This window comes from Spinacia oleracea, chromosome 1 (genome assembly GCF_020520425.1).
Source record: "Spinacia oleracea cultivar Varoflay chromosome 1, BTI_SOV_V1, whole genome shotgun sequence".
NCBI lineage: Eukaryota > Viridiplantae > Streptophyta > Magnoliopsida > Caryophyllales > Amaranthaceae > Spinacia > Spinacia oleracea.
The window spans coordinates 115,276,055-115,295,997 of NC_079487.1; the positions used below are offsets into that span (position 1 = coordinate 115,276,055).

General features: G+C 38.4%; 2 long non-coding RNA genes across 2 annotated transcripts; both read left to right on the top strand.

Moving 5' to 3' along the window:
- Window positions 1-10,848: 10,848 nt before the first annotated feature.
- On the top strand, window positions 10,849-13,470 carry LOC130466144 (uncharacterized). Its single transcript, XR_008926164.1, has 4 exons — window positions 10,849-11,285; window positions 11,375-11,613; window positions 12,127-12,190; window positions 13,209-13,470. It is a non-coding gene; the product is annotated as an uncharacterized lncRNA (long non-coding RNA).
- Window positions 13,471-16,816: 3,346 nt separating this feature from the next.
- LOC130466145 (uncharacterized) lies at window positions 16,817-19,699 on the top strand. The gene is made up of 4 exons (XR_008926165.1): window positions 16,817-17,514; window positions 17,604-17,842; window positions 18,356-18,419; window positions 19,438-19,699. It is a non-coding gene; the product is annotated as an uncharacterized lncRNA (long non-coding RNA).
- Window positions 19,700-19,943: the final 244 nt, after the last annotated feature.

The window sequence follows — 19,943 nt, forward strand, 5'->3', positions numbered from 1 at the left end:
ATCAGTTCTAGTCTGGATATATAATGGTTATGATCTATAAAAATCAGTTCAGATATGGACATGACCTGATCATATCGTTTCTAACCTGGACTTAATGGTTTTAATTTGGACATGATCAATTTGAATGTTTTGTTAATGTTTTTTTATGCCTTAAATGATAGATTTTAATTGCACCAACAACAACATTATTTTTTATTAAAGCAATAATAGTAATAAAATATTAAATATAATAACAATGATATAAACAAATACCAATAATAATAATAATAATAATAATAATAATAATAATAATAATAATAAAATAATAAAAATAATAATAATAACAATAATAATAATAATAATAATAATAATAATAATAATAATAATAATAATAATAATAATAATAATAATAATAATAATAAACAGAGGCGATTAGGGCACGATGGTGTTCTTCGCCATCTTCACCGGCGACGTGTAGGGGTACCCGGCGTATCCAGTGGTGGTTCCACGGCGGTTCAGTGCTACCACGAAGGTAATCGGCGGTTATAGGTGCAGTTCCTAGGAGAATTATCAGCGGTTTTTGGGTGCAGTTTCACGGTGCAATTCTCAGCGGTTATAGGTGCAGTTTCAGCGTTTAGGCTGTCCATTTCCGGCGACATCGATACCATATCGGCGAGTTCGAAGGCAGTTCAGGAGTTTGTTGTGCAGTTTATTGTTGAGTGTGAAATTGCGACTTGGTTGCGGTTTGAAATAAGCGACGGTGTTGTGGCTATAGGTGCAGTTTATTGTTGTGGTTCGACGACAGTTTCCGGCAGCAGTGAACCTTGTTCCGGTGTAGTTGGGATTTTCAGTTTGAATTAATACGGTGGTGTTGTTCGTTCGGTTGCGGTGGTTTATTCGTTCTCTGTGTGGTATTGTTCTGTTTCGATCGACGGGTGTTTCAGTGTTTGTTGTGTTGGTGTGCGGTTGTCTTGCGGTTACAGTTGCTGTGTTGGTGCAGAGTGGTTGTTGTGTTGGTGGAGGTTGCATTTTTGGGTAGCCCGATTGTTGTGGCGCAGCCAACCTCAGGGTCTCATTGGTTGTGCATTGTCGTTGTGTGGTCCTTGCTAGTTTGGGCATACCGAATTGCCAATTTGGTGTGTTCTTCAGCCATCACCACGGCATACCCGTGGTAAAATTAAAGAAACAAAGTGGTTTGTGTTGCGAAGTGACGGTGGTTTTGTGGCGAAATCAGTTTCAGTTTTGGGCGTTGAGTTTCTTGCAGTTTGGTGCTGTCGATTTCAGTTTCGGTGTTCAGATTTTGGTAATTCGGTGTGTTCAGTTTCAGTTTCCGGTGCAGTGACGTTGGAGTTACTTTTTGGTTGAAGGGCTTTGATATGGCGGCTTCCGTGGAGAAGTTTCATTGCCCTTTTGTGGGTCTTAGCGGGTGCCAGGATGGTGGTGGGCGTGGTTTGGTGAGGAGTTCTCTGCTCACTCACTTACGGGATCGTCATTGTTGCTTTGGTGTGCGGGATGTTACCCGTCATTCCCTTACTACCAATTTGCAGGTTTTTACTTCGGCTGAAGTGACCTTTCGTCGTATGGGAATTTGGCTATGTGGAGATTGTTTCAAGACTCATACTCATCGTACTAGGTGTCGACATGGCAGTGGTTCTAGTACTGTTTTTGTGGACCCTCCTGATTCTGGGGATGGTATTCTTCGTTTTATTCTCTATGGTATTCAAAAACCCCTAGCTCCTACTTCCGAGCTGCCTTCTACTGATGCGCCTCGGGAACATCATTTTTATTTTGATGTTGCTCTTCTAGACTCTTTGTTGTCTAAGCGGTTGCGTTCTGTGAAATCCATCCCTCCCAAATGTCGTTTGGGTTTTTCGCGAGTTCTGAAAGGGGCGCTTGATAAGGTGATTTGCAGATCAGATGACATCGCTTGTTGGGTTCAGTTGCTCGTGTTACCTCTTTGTGTCCTCACGACTTTTTCTCCGCGGAGTAATCGTGAGTGTTCATCCGGTGTTAGGCGTCGTCGTCAGGAAGAGAGTATCACCGCTGCTATTCGTTCTTGGGGTGTGCCTGGTGGTTCTGAGCAGCTTGTTATGGACACATTGGCTAGCGTGTCTCCCCCTCTATTGGATGTTGACGACGACCATGATTTGGCGGAGCGTAATATTAAGCAATGCAAGAGAAAAATTTATGACGGTCACTACACGGCTGCCGTTAGAGTTCTTTCGTCCTCAGGTCTTGCCCCTTACAATGATGCTACTCTTGCAGATTTGCAAGCAAAGCACCCTTCAGTTCCGGAACCTACCTTACCGGATATCCCAGTTGATCATCACCTTACTGCTTCCTCCGTTGTTGTGTTGGAGCAGATTAGGGGCTTTCCGCGTGGTACTTCGTGCGGTAGAGATGGCTTGCGTGCTCAACACCTTTTGGATTGCTTGGGTGGTGCTGCTGCAGCTGTTTCTGATGAGTTGGTGGACTCTATCACTCAGGTAGTTAATCTCTTTCTTGCTGGAAAGTGTCCTGCTGAGCTTGGTGGATATATTGCTAGTGCTCCTCTTACGCCACTTGTTAAGCCGGGTGGTGGTATTCGGCCTATTGCTGTGGGCACTATTTGGAGGCGTCTTGTTTCTAAGGTTGGGGCTGCTATGATTGGTCCGCGTTTAGGAAACTACTTTGGGGGGCTTCAGTTTGGGGTTGGGGTTCCAGCAGGTGGTGAGGCTATTCTCCATGCTGTCAATCGTTTGGTTGAGGCTCGTGGGGCCGATGTTGGCCTCTCTATGTTATTGGTGGATTTTCAGAATGCATTCAATTTGGTTGATCGTTCGGCTTTGTTGCGTGAGGTTCGGCTACATTGTCCTGCTCTTTCGCGTTGGGTTGAATTCTGCTACTCTTCTCCAGCACGGTTGTATTATGGGGAGCATACCTTGTGGTCTTGTCAAGGTGTGCAGCAAGGGGATCCTCTCGGCCCTTTGCTATTTTCTTTGGTTCTACATCCATTGGTGTGTCGAATCAGGGACTCTTTTGATCTATCTCTGCAGGCGTGGTACTTGGATGATGGCACTATCGTTGGTGACACTTTGGTGGTTGGAAAGGTCTTGGAGTTGATTTTGGAGGAGGGTCCTCATTTAGGTCTCCATGTTAATGTTTAGAAGACAGAGGTTTTCTGGCCTTCGGAGGACCCACGCAGTCGTCTAGAGGGTGTCTTTCCTACGGATATTGCTCGTCCTGCGCTTGGTGTTAAGTTGCTTGGTGGTCCAGTCAGTACGGATTCCTCTTTTTGTAAGGAGTTGGTTTCGCGGCGGGTGTCGAAGACTGTTGTGTTGATGGATGCTGTAGCTATGATTAATGATCCCCAGTGTGAGTTGTTGCTTCTTCGTGCGTGCACTGGAGTTTCTAAACTCTACTTTGCTATGCGCACTTGTCCACCTCATCTTTTTGAAGCGGCCCAAGTATCTTTTGATGTGGCTCTTCGGGCTTCTTTAGAGCGCATCGTGACTGCTTCGGGACCTGGGTTCGGTGACTGGCAATGGCGTCTTGCTACCTTGCCTTATTCGTATGGAGGATTGGGTGTTTATTCAGCTGGTGATGTTCGGCATTATGCTTTTCTTGCATCCCGTTTGCAGTCTTCTGGTTTGCAGGATTCGCTTCTTCGGCTTTCAGGTGTTGATGGTCCGGGGTCGGCCTTTGATGATGCTCTTGGTCTTTTCAATAGGACCGTGGAGAGCGACCTTATGAGTAGCCCTAGTGAAATCGCTGCCCCCACTCTCATGAAGAAATTGGCAGACATATATTTCACGAAGGTTACTGCTGATGCGGTATCCGCCTACTCCTTATCTTCGCGTCATGTTGCCCTTTGGAAATCCCAGCAGGGGGATCACTCCTCAGCTTGGTTGCGGGCAGTCCCCATCTCGGGTTTAGGCCAGACTATGAACGGTAAGACTTATCGTTCGGTTCTTTGCTATCGGTTGGGTATTCCGTTGTTCTCTGATTCGATGCCGTGTTCTGCTTGCTCTCGGGTTTTCGATGGGGATATTTATGGGGATCATGCCGTGTCTTGTGCTGGGATCGTGGGTATCAAACATCGACATAATGTTGTTCGTGATACCCTTTTGGATATTTGCTATCGGTCGGGGATTTCTGCTCGTAAGGAGGTTGATGTTGGGCTGACTAGTGAGAGTGATGGAGCTCTTCGTCCTGCAGATATATTGCTTTATTCTTGGGATGGCGGTGTAGATGTGTGTGTTGACTTGACTGGGTCCTCACCTATGACGCAATCTGGGTTGTCAGACTTCGTTCCGGGTCGGGTTGTGGCGGTTGCTGCGCAGCGGAAGCAGGTTAAGTATGCGGCACGTTGTAGGGCTTTGGGTTACGGTTTCTTTCCTTTTTCCTTCTCTTCTTTTGGGGAGTTAGAGAAAGGGGCTGTTTCGTTGCTGAAGCGGGTCCAGTCGTACTCCAGGGCTCAAGACATAGGGGCACGGGCAGCTGCCCACATTTTCAGCAGGATCGGGTTCGCCATAGCTAGAGGAGTGGGGGCCCAGATTGTATCTCGGCTCCCCACCAACTTCTTGTAGTTTACTTGATCTTTGTAGCTTGTTAAGCTTGTTACGTTTTGGTGGTTTCCCATAATAATAATAATAATAATAATAATAATAATTTGGCCTGATCTGATCTGAACTTATTTTTTCTGATCTGATCTGATCTGAACTTATTTTTTCTGATTTAATCTGATCTGATCTGGTTTGATCTGATCTGATTAGATCTGAAATAAGTAATAAGGTCCTGAAATAAGGTGAACTAAACAGGGCCTAAGACTCACAAAATATTTTAGATAGCATTTGGTTATACATTAGAATATTTTATCTACTTTTCTGAAATTGATATTGTATACTTTCATATCATTAAAGGGTGGATAATCTAGACTTATAAAACGCATAAGATATTTTAGATAACATTTTGTTAGTACGTAATCCCTCCGTCTCTTTTTGTTTTTTACGTTTTCCTTTTTGGGTATTTCAAAATGTTATTTACATTTCCTTTTATATTATCACATAAATAACTTAGTATTCTATCAAAATTTGTGTCCAATCATTATTTTAACCAATCAAATTCATTGGTTTATTTAATCTCTCACACTTTTTCATTGTGACATTAATTTTTTCTCATTTTCCAATATCAAAATTTTGATAAAAGTGAAAACATTATAAATAAACGTAATTTATCTCGTTTAAACCAAAAAATTGAGGGATTTCAATGCAAATTAATTATTCGTTAAAACGCGTGAAAAATACCAAACGTAAAAAATAAAAAAGAGACGGAGGGAGTAGTATTTTTCTTGTGACTTAAAAAAAAAAGCAAGGAATAATACATTTTTATGGTGGATAATCTAGACAACGGACTTGTGATGCATACATATTTGTCTTAGATATTTAATTTACAAAGTATATGTATAGTTAATAAGTACGAATTTTTATCTAATACTTAGCACAGAGCCCCCAAAATGTTCAAGAAGGCCCTGGATAAAAGCATAGTTAGGTGCATGTCAAGTACCTTAGTTGGTAAAGTTTTGATCGAGGGGTGGTACCAAAGACCTAATATCGAATTCTGTCTACACCATTTGTCGTCTTGTCCTTTGTGGCTTGAAAAATCGAAGAGCAACACATTAGACCGTACCAAACCAAGTTAGATTGTTATTGTAAAATTGGTAATGCTTGTGTACGATGAATAATTCATTTGTAGTAGGTAACACATGAAACGTCTTGTTAGTTGTTACTGACTGCAAAAAAGGAGTTGATGGTATCTGTAATTAAGTCTGAAACTTTCACTCTTTGTGGCTGTCTTTCTTCAACAGTTGAACGTACGTACGTACTATCAAGATCGACAACAAAACCCAACCCGACCCAGTAATTGTGTGTTATGTCTCACACTCATACTCATTACTCACTACTCACCAATCCACCATGTGAGTAGACATCGACCGAGCTTTGATTCGAGTCTTTACACGGGAAGCTGATACATATATCCTCTGGGTATGGAATAGTGCCATACCCTGGCTCCCATTGGTTGTTTTCACAAAAGCAACCCCACATGTGATTTAAATTTAAATCTAAAATAGCAACCCCACATAGAATTGTTCAATGTAAACCAATCACAGCCCAGGGTATGACACTATTCCATACACAAGGAGTATATATAGCCTTTTCGCTCTATGCGCGCACTTGAATTTAACAAGATTGATCGACCATGTACGTTAAAAGGAAGCTAGGAAGCTGATAGATCGAGATGACAAAAAATCTTTTGAAAAGAAAAGTCAAATTCAGTGGTCGTACTACACCTGAAAATCAACAGTAAGAAGGGCATTATTAAGATTTGATGTTTAAGATTCGAAACTGTACAAAATCAATCAAGTTGTACTGTTGGTTTCATTTGAGTACGGGATAGAATATATAGCTGTTTAGTTTCTTACAAGGGAAACTTGAAAGTGGTTCATGGTCGGAGTTCCACTTTGTGTGTGTTCATTTTGTGGTTAGGGATATATTGTTCTTTTGAGTAAGATCACACCAAATTAAGTCCATCCCTTTCGTCGTAAGTAAATACTCTTTGAATTGAAGAGAGTTAACCTAACTCATACTTCCGGATGATATCCTTTTCTCCTATTTTTTTTATTGATGTCGGCTAAAATTTAGAGGAAATGAAAAAAAGAATCAAAATAAAGCAAATCTAATCTGGCTCCTTAGAATGTTGCGCTACACGAATTCCCAGTGGAATTGCTGCTTGCGCCAAGTTATGAGCCTGCCGAACTTGATCTCGATCAAAAGTTGAATTCCTCTTTTATTAAAGGTACTAGGATGTCATATCTTTACTTTGATCTGAAGCATTATATAGATGAGATGAGGACAAATCAATGTTGATGTAGACCAGTAGATGTCAACTTGTACACACTCAATTTCACAGCACTTATAAACTCAAATAAAACACGAGGTTAGCTTTCGCATTGAGATGATTAAATAAAAGGGAGATCGGCGATGGTACATCACCAACGTAATAATGTTAAGATAATGTACGTACTATTACATACTAGTAATATTACTATATGAAGCATTATTTGAATTGGTTTACTATGATAAAAGGGCCGGGCTGCCGGGCTGGGTAAATCAATAGGGTTTTATGCGCATGCATTACCACTAGTAGTAGTGAACAACTGAACATGCATGCATCGTATATACACTCGGCACTGACACCTAATTTAACAAAAATGCATTTGGATTTTATTTGCACGGATAAAGACAAGGTTGGATCATTTTATCGTTTTATTTTTACTTTCGTCATTTGGTCCGCCATACTTATCAATGTATTATTTGACCATTAAATATCTCTAATTTAATTTGTATTTATAAAAATTATATAAAATTGATATTATGAAAATATGTGATAAACTCTCCGGGTCTAACATGAACCCGTACATGAGAAGAGATTGAACGCATGTAAGTGTGACGGGGTTCCATCATAAAACCAATTGGTGTTAGGTGGAGTAGCCCACCAATCTACGAAGTATATGTTAGTCAATCTCTCTCTATTTCTCCAATGTGAGATAATTAACTAGTCTAATATCCACATGTGTATTATACTCTTAACACTCCCCCTCACCGTGAGGCACCTTTAAGCTTGTAGACTGTATAGGTCACACAATATCCTTACTGGACCCTCTTAACTTGAGGTTAAGCCCCTACTTGGAATATTCACTTATGTTGGGCTACTTGCTCCAAACAGATCTCCAACTCTTCTCCGTAATGCAAATCTTCAACATCGATGGGCCCTCCCTTTATGGGACAAACAATGGGCCAAGATTGTTGGTTATGATACCATGAAAAACTAGGCTCAAAACTCATCTATTCTCATTCATTAACTTTGTATATATATATATATATATATATATATATATATATATATATATATATATATATATATATATATATATATATATATATATATATATATATATATATATATATATATATATATATATTACACATGAAGGGAATTCTAGGTAACTCCGTATATCTAGAATATTAAAATATTAACATAATATATACTACCGTATACTCCGTATTACTCTGTATGTACTATCGTAACATCCCACTAAAGGTGGAGCATGAAGATCTCGAATGCCCATCTTGTTTAGAAATAACACAAATTGCGCCTTCCCCAACGTTTTGGTGAAAATATCCACTAACTGAACTTTCGTTGATACATACGAAGGACATATGATCCCCTCCTTGATTGCATCACGAATTTTCCGCTCATGAAACACTGAATTTTGTGCAATATGCAACGCAAACTGACTATCACGGAACATGCTCATACCTTGCTTGTGTGATACTCCCAAATCCCGTAGTTATTGCTTCAATCACTCTAATTCACACGTCAATGCGGCCATCGAATGATATTTTGCCTCTGCATACGAATGAGAAACGATATGTTGTTTCTTGGTCTTCCAAGATACTGGTTACAGACCAAGTAACACAAACCATCCAATCAACGATCGATGAGTCAACGAGTAACTTGCCCAATCCGAGTCGCACCAACCTTCTAACTGTAGTGCACTATCAGACCAGAGAAGTATCCCTTGAACCCTAACATTTCTTTAAATATCGTATCACTCTCAACGTTTCTTCCCAATGCTCCACCTTCGGTACTTGCATAAATTGTGACAGAATATGCCGAGTATGCTAAATCTGTCTTGGTAACTGCCAATTAAATCAAACGTCCAATCAGGTGCCTATACTTCTCTTCATATGATAATCTACCCCCCCCCCCCCCTTCTGCCAACCCTCATGTTGCATAGCATATTTAAATATTTCAGGTGTCTTTTCTTCATGCAGCGTTGCAATAAAATTTATGTGTTTTGACGGTAAAACGTTCATAATTAACAAAATACGTGATAGGATAGAGAGTACCCGAGGAGGGTGATATTGCAGATGAACTTTCAGAAGGACCATATTTTTTCCGTATTGTATGCATCACACAATCTCGTAATTTTATCGACGGAAATTTCTCACGTTTCCCCCTTCCTAACTCACTTTCATATTCCCTCGTCTCCCTCGTATCACACCTCACACCCTGTTGCCCGTCGTTACTCGGCAAAGTCACATGTTGCCCATGTGCTACATTATCACTCACATACTACCTAGCAGCTGCAGCACCCGCAGAACCTTTCCTAATACTCGCACTGCACACAACATCACTTGCACACTGCACACATCATAATCGCCTCGGCCATAGCGCCATGTGCGCCACGCCCTGCGCCCATGTGCCTCGCCTAGTTCTCCTTCCTGCACGCCAATATGCACACCCGCAGGAATGTCCTGCTGCAACTGCTGTTGCAACTGCCCATCCACAGCATCCATCTCCCCCCTATGCACACCCTTAGTACTCCTAACCAACATATATTGAACCTCCCACACCCTCATCTGATGTTATAGGAAGCTAACCCTAGCTCCAAACTCGAATGACCATACGAGCCATCTACGACCTTCACAATGTCGGGCACCACACTATTTGATGAACTCAATGCCTCACTCGATGTATCCATTTACGGAAACACTCTCATAAAATTTCACATCACGAGACACGAAGAACTCACGAGTCTTTAGATCATACAACTTCCACCCTTTTTGTCCGAAATGGTAGCCAAGAAACACACAATCCCAACTTTGTGACTCAAATTTATCTTCCTTACTGCATTGATTATATGCGTAAGACAAACAACCAAACACACGAATCAGAACATGAGATGGGGGTTTACCAAACAATATATAATAGGGCGTCTTTTTATCAAGAAGCGGTGTATGAGTACAATTAATCAAGTACACGATGCCAAAATATATTCTCCCCATAATTTCTTAGGCAAATTTCCTTGAAATCTTCACGCCCTACCCACATTTAAAATACGTTGATGTTTACTCTATACTCTCTCATTCTGTTGTGGAGTCCCAACGCACGATGATTCAGAAAAATGTGATGCTTAAAAAAATAACCTTGTAAACTGTTGAATTATGCACCATTATCACTCCGAACAACCTTGATGGCTTGATTGAATTGACGCTTAACAATAGCAATAAAATTAAGAAACATATACTCAACTTCAGTTTTATTGCTTAATGAATAAATACACACACCTCTGGAAAAACCATCAAAAATTGTCAAAATATATTTAGCCCCACAAGATGAAGGTGTCTCGTAAGGATCCCACAAATTAATATGAACTAGTTCAAACAACCGACTAGCTTTAGAATCACTAATTGAAAAACTTTCCCTACATTGTTTCCCCCGCGGACACAAATGTGTTTCTTCAAATAAAATTACTCACATCAGGAATTTACTTCAATTTTTTTTCCGACAGATGTCCCACATTGGTGCCGCAAACCCACCACATAATCCACAACTAGCACCCTCACTCGCGGGACGCCACAAAAAAAATATAGTCCTTCATACCGTTCACCCACACCAATCACCGCCCTCATCAACTGGTCCTGAATCACACAAATTTTGTTAGTAAATGCACACTTGTCCCTAAGGACAAGTGGGAGAGTGAAGGAAATAATGCCCTTGGTCCAAGTATGCATTCTATGTTAAAGTCTAATAAGTGCGGTTCAGTATTAATTAACAAGTTAATAATTCAGTGAGATCAAGTGAGCTGAATGCCTAGCTAGAGGCCGCTTCAGTTCAAGTGGGATTAATGATATTAATCCACAGCTTACTCTTGATTGAACCCGTAGGGTCACACAAATAGTACGTAAACGGATCAAGTGTAATCCCCCGTAAATTTATAAATTTTATTAAATATATTTTAACGTATATTATTTATAATTAAATAGAATTTATGAAGTTTAGTAATAAATATATATTTAACGTAATTTATTTTTATACGTTCTAAATATTTCAACGATTTATGAAATCAAAAAAATAATTTTAGAATTTTATGTTGAAAAGAATTTGAATTGCGAAAACACGTTCGATTGAATTTGGAAAACAATATTAACTGGTTTTGGATTCAAACAAACTCAATTCTAATCCTAGCCCAAATTGACAAAGCCCAAAACAAGAAAACCCATATTATCAACCCATAATTCAACTTCACGTAAAATCAAGAAAGCCAAAAACCCTCTTCTCTCCTCTCCTCCAATTCACGTGAAAAGCAAGCAAACTCTCTCTCTGCTTCAGCCACCGCCGCCCTCCTTGCTGTTGTCCCTCACGCCGCCGGCCAACCACCTCAGACGCTCCTCCTCCGTCGCGTGCAACCTTCCTCGCCGGTAACTTCTTCTTCCTCCTTTTCTCCTTCGGTTTTCCTTCTCCCTTTCGTTCTCTCCTCCTTAATGCTTGTGTTCATTTGTTGCGACAGCCACCTGCACCCCGTCGCTGCCGCCAACCAACCAGCACCGGTCGTTGGCCCCTTCCCTTCTCCTTCGCGAAGCATCAACACTCCTCCTTTTCTTTCTCCTCTGCGTGCGTTTCCTCCTGCTTGCACCACCAGCCACCTTCGGTCACCCTGCTGCGCCACCACCCATCGCCGCGCTGCCACTGTGGCATCGCCGTGCTGCTGCACCAACCGCCGTCAGCTCTTCCTCCCTTCACTTTTTGGTTTACTCCTAACCCTAAGCTAATTTAATGTTTTAATTATGTTTAATTAATTTAATTTATGTTTTCTTGAATTAAATTTTATAGTTTTATAATTTAATTATGAATTTCAGATTATATGTTTTGCATAATCAAATTATTAATTTTCAGATTATGTAATTGAATTGGAATTTGAATTTTAATTATTTAAAGCATGAAATTTTAAGGTTTTAAAGGTTTAATAGTTTTGAAATCATGGTAGAATGATTATAAATTATTAAAGTTATTGTTTTTATGATTTCAAAGTTTTGGGAGTAGTTTGAAATTAGTTATATTGCTGAAAATTTAAAGTATGATGTTTGCGAAGAGTTTTCAACGAATTTCAATCAGTAATTTAATAATTATGATGTTAGGAAATCAAACATTCAAGTTTGGATATTGGGGAAGGTTCTAAATATGTTTAGGATGTATTTAGAATGCTTTATTATAGTTGTGAATGATTAGAAATTGATTGGGAATCCTTGTTGGTTGTTTTAGGCGGAGAATTCTCTTTAGGCGACTTTTGAAAGTGTTAAAGTGGCCTATTAGTTGTTTATGCAAGGTACGTACATACCTGTGTGCTTGGAATGTGTGCTAATTGATGAAACCATGTTGAATCTTGTTGTTGAACTTGGTTATGTTGATATTATTGTTGAACTTGGTGATGTTGATATTATGGACGAACTGGGTTATATTGAATGTGCATGTTTAATACTGTTGGACAAACTTATTGAACTTATTTTGCACTATAAGAACTGTAACATGTTAGTATGGATGTTTGATACAAACATGTTGGTTGGGAACACTAGATTATTCTATATGATTGGGTTGGATCAATTGGTTGTTGTTCCCTTTCTATCTTTTCACTACTTTATAAGGGCGGAGGACCTTGTTTAGTAAGTTGAAACTTTATGCCCATATACAGGGTTGCTCATGGTTAAAGGAAAGGTTGGTTAAGTTGGAATGAGTCTTGATTGATGCTTTTATGATCACTTACTTAATTCCAAGATAAAAACAGTTGTGAACAAATGTGAATTGTCTGTCTTATGTAATGGTTGAGTCATAACGGAATCTCAATTTGTAAATCATGTAAAGTGAAACTGAATAGCAATAGCTTTAGACTGTGCACGTCTGAAGTGACGGACAAACAGGAGTTGGGGTTCATGGTGGTAGCCCATGGCCTTTTCTGGGACCGGATTGATCACCGTGTCCTATTTTTATTTAAACGTTCCTCGATATCGCAGGTCACTGAGGTTACGGAGTCGCGCCCGTACCTCGTCTTCCTTAGTGAAGACTTCTGGATGGTCAACTCGGTCCATTGTCTATTTCAACTAAAATAATATTATGGTTATTAAGCCTAGCTTAGTCTAGTCAAGTATAATCGTCAAATTATTATGTTTTGTCTGTCCTTACTTATATTTATTAGTATCATGTTAGGGTTGTTGGTTTGATAGTATCATGCTAGGATTGTTGTTGTTTTAGTATGTAGTACTCAGCTTTGCTGATTACGTGCTTTGTTTGTGTGTGTTGATCATGGCTATGCCTTATTGATCCTGTGATGACCCATCTTTGGTGAGCAGTCTCTAAGGATCAATAAGCGTTGCCCATCTACAGGTTTGAAGATGATGCACCATTGGGATCGGGATTAGAGAGCTTGTTGTTCTATTTGTTTACTTGAGTGATTTAATTTGTTAACTTGGATTTGAAATTTGTCGTACTATTCGTATTTCCTTATTTCAGTTAATTGGTTTGGACCTAATATGTAATAGATTATTTATGAACCTAAAAGTTAGTTTTATGTTTTCCGCTGCAAAATTCTGAATAAGCCGTTACGTTTTTACACGGGCGATAATGCCTTGATAATTCTCTACGTTTTATATTAAAAGATTATTTTAGAAAAGAGAGAATTGTCGGGGTGTTACAAAGTGGTATCTAGAAGCTAAGGTTTTACTTTAATAAATTTTAGGCGCCTAACTATCTAGTTATTTAAAATAAATTTCTTAAAAATCGAGATTCTACGTATTATAGTGTTCAAAAATTGGTACTTTTTTTTGGGGGACCGATTTCCTTTTATCCTGTTTGAAAGTATATAATATTTCTTATTTAAGTTCGAAATCAAATTATTATTAAAGTTAAAGTGATACTTTCGACATTTTTATTTTTCTTATTATTTATTATTCAAAAAAAAAAAATGAGTACATTTTTTTAAGTTGTTTCAAGAGTTAGAATTCGTTATTAGAAAATATAAATCTTTTTCGAATTAATAACTTTATTTTCTAATTTATTCGCTACGCATTTCCTTAATTTATTTTACTTTATTTATTTTATATTTTTATTTATATTAATATTCTATGTTATAATTTTATTATATTAGCGTCCTTTTACCTTGTTATTTAAATTATTCCAATGCTTTAGTTTATGAGAGATGGGTAGTATAAGAAGGGCATATAAGGTAGAATTATATGTGCATTAGTAGCTAGTCAACGCTAACTTTAGAAATTGATTGTTATGTACGTGCGTGTGCTAATTGTTTAAGTGTTACATTTACATGTGCATAAAGAATTGTTTGCTTCCACCAAACTTATTGCGTTATTGAACTTTGTTTATGATTTGGTTGGAAAATCGTTAGTGAGACATGGAATTGTTTATTTCAGGAATAAAATATTTCTTTCCAAGTATACCAACATAGGATCCTTCGAGAAACTTGATATAGAAACCCCTGATATTTACGTGAAGAAAATCATGTTTGGATGTGAATATTATGCTAAAGTTCAAGGGCAACCTATCTTAATGAGAAAGGATATCATACCAGCCACTATCATTAATTGCTTACCTAACAAATTTCCATACCTAGAACTCAAGGAAAAGTTTAAAGACATGCATTCTGATGATGGAACACCAAAGTTGATTAAGTATGAGACTAGGGATGGTAGGTAGAGATATGACGTAGAAATTCTGACCACCATTATTGAAGCAGCAGAAAGTGGGTTTAGAGACGATAAAATCGTAGGAAGTCATGTTGGGGATTCAGTTACAGAAGAACCTATGGGAATAAGTGTAAATAATGACCTAGAGGAAAATGATGTAGCTGTGGAGAATGAGAATGTAGGTGTTGAGGCAGAGAAACCCTAACCCAGGGGCCCATGAGCCTACCATTGAGATCTCTAGTGATTCAGATAGGGAGCTAGAGGAAGAGTTCGACGAATCTTGAAGATCTAGATTTCACTCCGCAAGTTTCCTAGGAAAGAACAGATAGGCAAGATGCCACAAGTATTTGAAGTTGTAAAGTTAGTTAGTTCTTTTATGTTTTAAAGAATAAGTAGCAAAGCTAAAACAGTTTAAAGTTAAAGCAATAGGAGTTTGAGTTATTCTTTATTCTTTTCAAGGATGTAATAGCCCCTTTATGGTATTTTGAGGACAAATGCGTTATTACGGTTTAGAAATTATTCTTCACACTCTTTTGAGGAATAAAAGTTAGATTATTGATTATTCAAAGGATCAAGAGTTCATTTTGGGACACGATGAAGAATGTTTTCTTCCTTTATTCTACCTTATTATTCGTGATGATTGAATTTCGTTCCTTGTTCCTCAATTGAATGTCTCCTATGTGAATATCGTTCAGGAATGTTCAAGGAGATTACCTTGAAATAATTGTTGCATATTCGTAAATGATTGTTTGATTTACGTGAATTATGTCTGTTGAGGCGATATTACGTGGTACAGGATACTATTAAGTGATGTTTATACCTAAAGTAGAGTATATTAATCTCAGGTCGCGCTCTAGGATGACCAACAATAATGACCTAGTTGTTGCTATTCGCCTATTGGCGGAAAAGCTAACCCAGGAGAGAATTGAGCGTCCCGATCCTGCTGGGGACATGTTTGAGAGACTAGCCAAAGTTAAGCCACCATGAATTAAGGGGCAAGTTGATCCTACTTTTTTAGAGAACTAGGTTAGAGAGTTTGAGAAACTGTTTGGGGATGTAAAATGTCTTGAGAACATGAGAGTGGGTCAAGTTGTCATGTACTTGAAAGATGAAGCTGATTTATGGTGGAGAGAAAATAGAGCTAGGCTTAGCGCTGCTGAGAGATTCAATTGGGATTCATTCATAGTTGCCTTGAGGGGGAAGTTTTATCCTCCTTTTATGAGAAAGCAGAAAGCGCAGGAGTTTATCAACCTTAGGATGGGGAATATGACTATTGCTGAATACTATAGCAAGTTTATAGCTTTATCGAGGTTTGCACCTGAGGTGGTAGCTACTGAGGAGCTAAAGGCTCAAAGGTTTGAGCAAGGGCTGACTGATGAAATTCAATTGGGATTAGGTGGAGAAACCTTTACTTCCTTAGACATAGTGTATGGGAGAGCTGCTCATATTTATGGGCTACAGTCTAGAAGGGAAAAGAAAACTGTGGTAATTGGGGAAAAGAGAAAAGATTTTAATGCTGGGGGTAACCAAGAAAACTTTAAAAGGAATAGAAACGGAAATGGGAATGGAAATGGAAATTTCCAAGGAGGAAACAATCAGGGGCACCACAACAACTCGAACCCAACCTGAAAGAGTGTATCACTGTAAGATGTGCAATAACAATCACCCTGGCAAGAACTGCAAAGGAGAATTAGTGACCTGCAACTATTGTCAGAAAAAGGGGCATAGGAAGTATGAGTGCTTCACTAAGCACAGAAAGGAACAAAATAGTAATAAAGCTGGAAACCAAGTGAGGTTTAACCAGTCTGGAGGTCAAAATTCAAAGCCTGGAGGGGCACAAAACAATCAAGAGAACTATAATAAGCCTGCAAATGATAACAACAACCCGAATAAGGCTCCAGGAAAGTTGTACATGATGAATCAGAATGAGGATGAACGATCTGCCGATATAGATTCTGGTACTTTTCTATTAACTCCGCGCAAGTTAAGCGTTATTTAATTCGTGGTGACTTGTTCTTTTGTTTCGTCATCTGTTGTGAAAAGTCTAAAGTTAGTAGTTTTAATGAAATGGGAATTTTGAAAGGGAATTCGTCGAAAGAGAATTCGTCGAAAGAGAATTTTGAATTAGCTATTCCCTGAGGTGAGTTACGAGGGCGTAACTCGTTTTCTTTAAGGGGGTAGAATGCGATAGAAATTCGCGCTTTTTACCTATTTTATGGAATTTTTATGCATTTTATTGCTTATTTTAGCAAATTTTACAAGTTAATGCAAAGCAAATAGATTCTCCGCATAAGAAAAGGTGTTCATGAGTAACACAAATAGCTTTGAGTTGGCAAAAGAGTGCACATCGGTGGCACAAGTACTTCTCTAGTAAGAATAAGTTAAAAGCTTTTGGGAAAAATGCGGGAAATTTCGTGTCAAGTTTCGGGACGAAACTTCTTTTAAGAGGGGTAGATTGTAATCCCCCGTAAATTTATAAATTTTATTAAATATATTTTAACGTATATTATTTATAATTAAATAGAATTTATGAAGTTTAGTAATAAATATATATTTAACGTAATTTATTTTTATACGTTCTAAATATTTCAACGATTTATGAAATCAAAAAAATAATTTTAGAATTTTATGTTGAAAAGAATTTGAATTGCGAAAACACGTTCGATTGAATTTGGAAAACAATATTAACTGGTTTTGGATTCAAACAAACTCAATTCTAATCCTAGCCCAAATTGACAAAGCCCAAAACAAGAAAACCCATATTATCAACCCATAATTCAACTTCACGTAAAATCAAGAAAGCCAAAAACCCTCTTCTCTCCTCTCCTCCAATTCACGTGAAAAGCAAGCAAACTCTCTCTCTGCTTCAGCCACCGCCGCCCTCCTTGCTGTTGTCCCTCACGCCGCCGGCCAACCACCTCAGACGCTCCTCCTCCGTCGCGTGCAACCTTCCTCGCCGGTAACTTCTTCTTCCTCCTTTTCTCCTTCGGTTTTCCTTCTCCCTTTCGTTCTCTCCTCCTTAATGCTTGTGTTCATTTGTTGCGACAGCCACCTGCACCCCGTCGCTGCCGCCAACCAACCAGCACCGGTCGTTGGCCCCTTCCCTTCTCCTTCGCGAAGCATCAACACTCCTCCTTTTCTTTCTCCTCTGCGTGCGTTTCCTCCTGCTTGCACCACCAGCCACCTTCGGTCACCCTGCTGCGCCACCACCCATCGCCGCGCTGCCACTGTGGCATCGCCGTGCTGCTGCACCAACCGCCGTCAGCTCTTCCTCCCTTCACTTTTTGGTTTACTCCTAACCCTAAGCTAATTTAATGTTTTAATTATGTTTAATTAATTTAATTTATGTTTTCTTGAATTAAATTTTATAGTTTTATAATTTAATTATGAATTTCAGATTATATGTTTTGCATAATCAAATTATTAATTTTCAGATTATGTAATTGAATTGGAATTTGAATTTTAATTATTTAAAGCATGAAATTTTAAGGTTTTAAAGGTTTAATAGTTTTGAAATCATGGTAGAATGATTATAAATTATTAAAGTTATTGTTTTTATGATTTCAAAGTTTTGGGAGTAGTTTGAAATTAGTTATATTGCTGAAAATTTAAAGTATGATGTTTGCGAAGAGTTTTCAACGAATTTCAATCAGTAATTTAATAATTATGATGTTAGGAAATCAAACATTCAAGTTTGGATATTGGGGAAGGTTCTAAATATGTTTAGGATGTATTTAGAATGCTTTATTATAGTTGTGAATGATTAGAAATTGATTGGGAATCCTTGTTGGTTGTTTTAGGCGGAGAATTCTCTTTAGGCGACTTTTGAAAGTGTTAAAGTGGCCTATTAGTTGTTTATGCAAGGTACGTACATACCTGTGTGCTTGGAATGTGTGCTAATTGATGAAACCATGTTGAATCTTGTTGTTGAACTTGGTTATGTTGATATTATTGTTGAACTTGGTGATGTTGATATTATGGACGAACTGGGTTATATTGAATGTGCATGTTTAATACTGTTGGACAAACTTATTGAACTTATTTTGCACTATAAGAACTGTAACATGTTAGTATGGATGTTTGATACAAACATGTTGGTTGGGAACACTAGATTATTCTATATGATTGGGTTGGATCAATTGGTTGTTGTTCCCTTTCTATCTTTTCACTACTTTATAAGGGCGGAGGACCTTGTTTAGTAAGTTGAAACTTTATGCCCATATACAGGGTTGCTCATGGTTAAAGGAAAGGTTGGTTAAGTTGGAATGAGTCTTGATTGATGCTTTTATGATCACTTACTTAATTCCAAGATAAAAACAGTTGTGAACAAATGTGAATTGTCTGTCTTATGTAATGGTTGAGTCATAACGGAATCTCAATTTGTAAATCATGTAAAGTGAAACTGAATAGCAATAGCTTTAGACTGTGCACGTCTGAAGTGACGGACAAACAGGAGTTGGGGTTCATGGTGGTAGCCCATGGCCTTTTCTGGGACCGGATTGATCACCGTGTCCTATTTTTATTTAAACGTTCCTCGATATCGCAGGTCACTGAGGTTACGGAGTCGCGCCCGTACCTCGTCTTCCTTAGTGAAGACTTCTGGATGGTCAACTCGGTCCATTGTCTATTTCAACTAAAATAATATTATGGTTATTAAGCCTAGCTTAGTCTAGTCAAGTATAATCGTCAAATTATTATGTTTTGTCTGTCCTTACTTATATTTATTAGTATCATGTTAGGGTTGTTGGTTTGATAGTATCATGCTAGGATTGTTGTTGTTTTAGTATGTAGTACTCAGCTTTGCTGATTACGTGCTTTGTTTGTGTGTGTTGATCATGGCTATGCCTTATTGATCCTGTGATGACCCATCTTTGGTGAGCAGTCTCTAAGGATCAATAAGCGTTGCCCATCTACAGGTTTGAAGATGATGCACCATTGGGATCGGGATTAGAGAGCTTGTTGTTCTATTTGTTTACTTGAGTGATTTAATTTGTTAACTTGGATTTGAAATTTGTCGTACTATTCGTATTTCCTTATTTCAGTTAATTGGTTTGGACCTAATATGTAATAGATTATTTATGAACCTAAAAGTTAGTTTTATGTTTTCCGCTGCAAAATTCTGAATAAGCCGTTACGTTTTTACACGGGCGATAATGCCTTGATAATTCTCTACGTTTTATATTAAAAGATTATTTTAGAAAAGAGAGAATTGTCGGGGTGTTACATCAAGTATTTAATGGCATTAAATACTCCATCTATGGATATTCAGAATCGACGGATCTTGGTTTCAGTGGGAGCTGAGATCGTCACAGACAAGAAATGAATGCTCCGGAAACGATGATATTGCCGGAAACGGAAATATGGATCGTATCGGAAATATAAATATTA